General features: G+C 50.7%; 1 long non-coding RNA gene across 1 annotated transcript; it reads right to left on the bottom strand.

The window, feature by feature from the left end:
* Positions 1-256: 256 nt before the first annotated feature.
* On the bottom strand, positions 257-5,305 carry LOC143809907 (uncharacterized). Its single transcript, XR_013222522.1, has 3 exons — positions 5,274-5,305; positions 1,549-1,626; positions 257-310 (listed from the first exon to the last, which is right to left on the bottom strand). It is a non-coding gene; the product is annotated as an uncharacterized LOC143809907 (long non-coding RNA).
* Between the last annotated feature and the right edge of the window lie 247 nt (positions 5,306-5,552).

Genomic DNA, 5,552 nt, shown 5'->3' with positions numbered 1-5,552 from the left:
TTATACGCACCGTATAATCGCAGCAAAATCGTCCGTGTGCGCCTGCCCTTAGGTAAACCTGCATTCGCAGGGGGTTGGACCCGATGGCCCTTGAGGTCCCTTCCAACTCTACAATTTTATAATTCTAAGAATGCTAGCACCAAAGAACAGGGCGCTGATACTGTATATGGGAGAGGGGTGTTATACGGGTTGTGTACTACAGCTCTGCATTTCTCTATACATTATTCAAGGACCAAACAAACCTTGAGGAGTCTTCCATGATGTCAACGTGGCATCCACTGTGTTTCTAGCCAGCAGCTTCAGCTGGTAGCTAAAAATAAGAGAGAAAGTGTTAGGGGCACTGTGATGTCTATATGAACACGATCGTGTCATATACACATCAGCTTCTCCCTCCTATATAGTCCATGACTGGCTGCCACATCCAACAGGGCCCAGGGAAGGCTAGAGGGCTGCAGGGCAAAGGAGGAGGCTAGTGGGGACTGGGTGCTGCAGGGCCCAGGAGGGAGGCTACAGAGTCCAGCGGGAGGCTAGTGGGACTGGGGGCTGCAGGGCCCAGGGGGGAGGCTACAGAGTCCAGCGGGAGGCTAGTGGGACTGGGGGCTGCAGGGCCCAGGGGGAGGCTAGTGGGGACTTGGGGCTGCAGGGCCCAGGGGGAGGCTAGAGGGCTGCAGGGCCCAGGGGGAGGCTGGTGGGGACTTGGGGCTGCAGGGCCCAGGGGGAGGCTAGTGGGGACTTGGGGCTGCAGGGCCCAGGGGGAGGCTAGTGGGGACTTGGGGCTGCAGGGCCCAGGGGGAGGCTAGTGGGGACTTGGGGCTGCAGGGCCCAGGGGGAGGCTAGTGGGGACTTTGGGCTGCAGGGCCCAGGGGGAGGCTACAGGGCTGCAGGGCCCAGGGGGAGGCTAGTGGGGACTTGGGGCTGCAGGGCCCAGGGGGAGGCTAGAGGGCTGCAGGGCCCAGGGGGAGGCTGGTGGGGACTTGGGGCTGCAGGGCCCAGGGGGAGGCTACAGGGCTGCAGGGCCCAGGGGGAGGCTAGTGGGGACTTGGGGCTGCAGGGCCCAGGGGGAGGCTAGAGGGCTGCAGGGCCCAGGGGGAGGCTGGTGGGGACTTGGGGCTGCAGGGCCCAGGGGGAGGCTACAGGGCGCCCCCCCCTCTATAATACTATCTACAAGGCACAAATACCGCCACACCATGACCAGATGACATATTACCACCACAGTGATCGAATAATATCAAATACAAGGAACAAATACCAAAACATCATGACCAGACCACATATTACCACCACATAGTGACTGAATACTATAGTACTGATCAATAATAAAAAAAAACCCACAATACTATCACCATAAGTGCCATTATACACAGGAGATCTGTACTTAGTATGCAGTGTCTGTGTACAGGTAATCCAGTGATCACCAGTGACATTATACACAGGAGCTCTGTATATAGTGTATGGGTAATACAGTGATCACCAGTGACATTATACACAGGACCTCTGTATATAGTATACAGTGTATAGTGTCAGTGTATAGGTAACACACTGACTCACCAGTGACGTCTCTAGGTGAAGTCCTTCATCTTTCATCCCGCACAGACCGCCATCACTTCATCCAGCCAGGACTCGTCTCTGCAGGAAATAACACAGTTATCTCGAGTTCCACTTGCAGAACACATTACTTAATTTTCCCAACTTTTACATTACACCACACGAAGAAGGCGACATAGTGTCACTGTACACAGTAATAGGACCGCCCCTCCATTTAAAACAGTGTACTCAAAAAATAAAATAAATACATCACTGCAGTAATAATATCCCTTAATTAGCCCCCTATGGTAATAATATTCGCCATCCTAGCCCCTGTGTGTCTCATTCCTGGCGTCAGCCATATGTTCTCCCATCCTGCCCTAATGAGTATCCATCCTGCCCCATATGATCTTCCCATCCTGCCCCATCTGTCTCCATCGTATCCATCCTGCCCCATGATCCTGCCCCATCTGTCTCCAATCCTGCCTCCAGTGTCTCCAGTCATGCCGCCATGTCTGTCATCCTGCCCCCTGTGTCTCCAATCATGCCCCGTTTCTCCATTCTGCCCCTGTGTCCAGCAATCTGCCCCTGTGTCCAGCTTTCTACCCCCGTGTCCAGCTTTCTGCCCCCCTGTGTCCAGCTTTCTGCCCCCCAGTGTCCAGCTTTCTGCCCCCCAGTGTCCAGCTTTCTGCCCCCCAGTGTCTAGCTTTCTGCCCCCCAGTGTCCAGCTTTCTGCCCCCCAGTGTCCAGCTTTCTGCCCCCCAGTGTCCAGCTTTCTGCCCCCCTGTGTCCAGCTTTCTGCCCCCCTGTGTCCAGCTTTCTGCCCCCCTGTGTCCAGCTTTCTGCCCCCCTGTGTCCAGCTTTCTGCCCCAGTGTCCAGCTTTCTGCCCCCGTGTCCAGCTTTCTGCCCCAGCGTCCAGCTTTCAGCCCCAGCGTCCAGCGTTCTGCCCCAGCGTCCATCGTTCTGCCCCAGCGTCCAGCTTTGACCCCCTGTGTCCAGCTTTCTGACCCCCTGTTTCCAGCTTTCTGCCCCCCTGTGTCCAGCTTTCTGCCCCAATGTCCAGCTTTCTGCCCCCGTGTCCAGCTTTCAGCCCCAGCGTCCAGCGTTCTGCCCCAGCGTCCAGCGTTCTGCCCCAGGGTCCAGCGTTCTGCCCCAGCGTCCAGCGTTCTGCCCCAGCGTCCAGCTTTCTGACCCCAGTGTCCAGCTTTCTGCCCCTGTGTCCAGCTTTCTGCCCCCTGTGTCCAGCTTTCTGCCCCAGTGTCCAGCTTTCTGCCCCCGTGTCCAGCTTTCTGCCCCAGCGTCCAGCTTTCAGCCCCAGCGTCCAGCGTTCTGCCCCAGCGTCCAGCGTTCTGCCCCAGCGTCCAGCTTTCTGACCCCCTGTGTCCAGCTTTCTGACCCCCTGTTTCCAGCTTTCTGCCCCCCTGTGTCCAGCTTTCTGCCCTGGGCCCCCCCGATCGCCGCTCTCAATAACAAAAAAAAAAGTTCTGCTTACCTGACCGCGATCCTGCTCTCTCTGGTTATCGGTGGGGGCGGCCATCTTCCTGAGGCCGCGCGTGCGCAGGTGGAGTGCTCTGCTGACCGGGGCTTCAGGAAAATGGCCGCGGGATGCCGCGCATGCGCAGATGGAGATCGCGGCGGCCATTTTTCTGAAGCCGAGATGCGAACAGGTAAATTCTGCGCCGCCGGCGACCCGCCCCCCGTATTGTGCCGCCCCCCGCATTGTGCCGCCCGGGGCGGCCCGCCCCCCCCTTCCTACGCCACTGCCAGTGGTAACCATTTTGAAAATTTCTATCTGCCAGCGTTCCGGTAATTGAAAATGGCATTTTCAATTACCGGAACGCTGGCAGATAGAAATTTTAGTAAACGGCTGCCCCGTACCGGGTCGTACCGGCTGAATCCCACCCCTAGGCCCAGTAAATATATTGTTGTGCCCATACAATGAGCCCAGTTTGTGCTTCTGGACCCCATAAATTAAGCGGACTTTCATTGCTACAAAAATGCCAAATGTGAAAATGTGAATGCAAACCATGGTTTAGACGCACTGTGGGGCTCAGACGAGAGGAGAGACATTAGGATTTAGCAGCACAGGGTTCGCAGGATTTTTTTTATTGGAGGGTGAGGGGCCATTTTGCTTTTCCAGAGTCTTTGTGCTACCAGTAATGTCAAAGCCTCCAATATCTCCATTGACAGGTGACAGACCTGAGTGGAGACTTGATTGTTTTGTGGATTGACTCGAAGCTTTTATTGGGAAAATTTAACATAAAATTTTGGATTACATTTATTCTAGGGTTTCCAATTAAATCTCCAAATGCCATGATTCAGATGAAACCTCCAAAAGGTCCATAAACTATAATGAAGCAGCAGAATTACCCAGGGCTCTGTCTGATCTCTGTTCAGTGTGTAAGACTCTATGGATAAGCAAACACCGATACATTGTTTAACAATTTTTTTGAGGGTTATGTACCACTGAAATGTACCCCAGTACACGTAATACTCCATGGATGGACAATACATACCAAAACATTTTTTACAACTTGTTTTGAGGGTTATATACCACCGAAATGTATCCCTGAACTTGTGATACTCTATGGATGAGCAATCTAATACAGATACATTTTTTTTACAATTTTTAGAGGGTTATATGCCACCGAAATGTACCACAGAACATATAATACTCTATGGGTGAGCAATATAATGCAAAAAAAAAAAAGTAAAACTTTTTTTTAGGGTTATACACAACATAAACGTACTCCAGTACATTCAATACTCTATGGATGAACAATCTAATACTGATTAGATTTTTGAACAATCTTTTTTGAGGGTTATATACCACCAAAATGTACCACAGAAGATGTAATACTCTATGGATGAGTAATTGAATCAAGATACATTTTTCAATGCTTTTTTTTAGCTTTATATAATACAGTAATGTAACAAGAACAACGTTACAGTGTATGGATGACTCATTGAATCCATACATTTTTTTAAGTTTTTTTTTTCAGTTTTATATAGCACCGTAATATAACAAGAACTACGTTACAATGTATGGATGAATCATTCCATTTATAAAATTTTTTTTTTTTTCAAGTTTTATATACCAACGAAATGTAACTGAAAGCACGTAACACCCTGTCAATGAGTAATTGAATTCAGACAAATTTTTATATGCTTTTTTGGAGTGTTATATAACACAGAAATGTAACACAAATCACGTAATAATGTATGGTGACAATACTGTAAATTGTTTCACTAAAAATAATCTGATCATGTGCAGCTGCTATATATTTTGCAATGGACTTTGAAGCCCTCAATCCTGCCTAGAGCATTTATTCTACCAATCTCCCTGCAACTGTCCATAGGCTAAATGCACAATGTATATGATACAAACAGCAAAGCACTGGATTAGACCTTAGAAGGAGTGTTAGTGGATCGCCCCCCAAGGGCTGTGGGGTACTCGATACCGGGTCCTTCGGTTCACAGGGGGATGTCACGGTGGCTGACCCGATCCGTGGCCCTGGAACGTCCGTATAAAAGGGAAAGGTCTTTAAAGGGATAAAGTTTATCTTCATGACGCCTCCTGTGGTATTCGGTCAGGGTGACCGATGCTGCTTTAAGGGGTCCGCTGGGGTGATGCTATGGCAGCTAGATGGTATACCTCCCCACAGGTGAAGTATGTCCCCAGGGCTTCCCAGGTGCTATGGTGAATGGTGCAGTGAAGAACGAGGACACAAGGTTGCACTCTCTTTACCTTTACTGAAGACTTCAGCATCCACAGTCCAGGGCACCAGATCACAGGGAAGGCAGAGTCCGTCCGGTTTGGAGGCAAGTCCAGAGTTCCCTTGTCCAGGTGGAAATCAGTAGCCTTCCTTTGCGCTGCGGTGGTGTAGTCCCTTTCTGCCTATGGCTTCACATAAGGGTCTCACAGATGTGGTGTTTCGTTCTCTCTGTCCCCCTTATAGGATAGGACAAAACCCGTATGACTGGTGACTTGAGTCTGTTTATAGGGTCTCTTAGATAACCTGACTCT

This window comes from Ranitomeya variabilis, chromosome 2, assembly GCF_051348905.1.
Source record: "Ranitomeya variabilis isolate aRanVar5 chromosome 2, aRanVar5.hap1, whole genome shotgun sequence".
NCBI classification, from domain to species: Eukaryota; Metazoa; Chordata; class Amphibia; order Anura; family Dendrobatidae; genus Ranitomeya; species Ranitomeya variabilis.
Note: the sequence above shows the minus strand (reverse complement) of the source record. Positions and strands in the feature narration are given on the sequence as shown.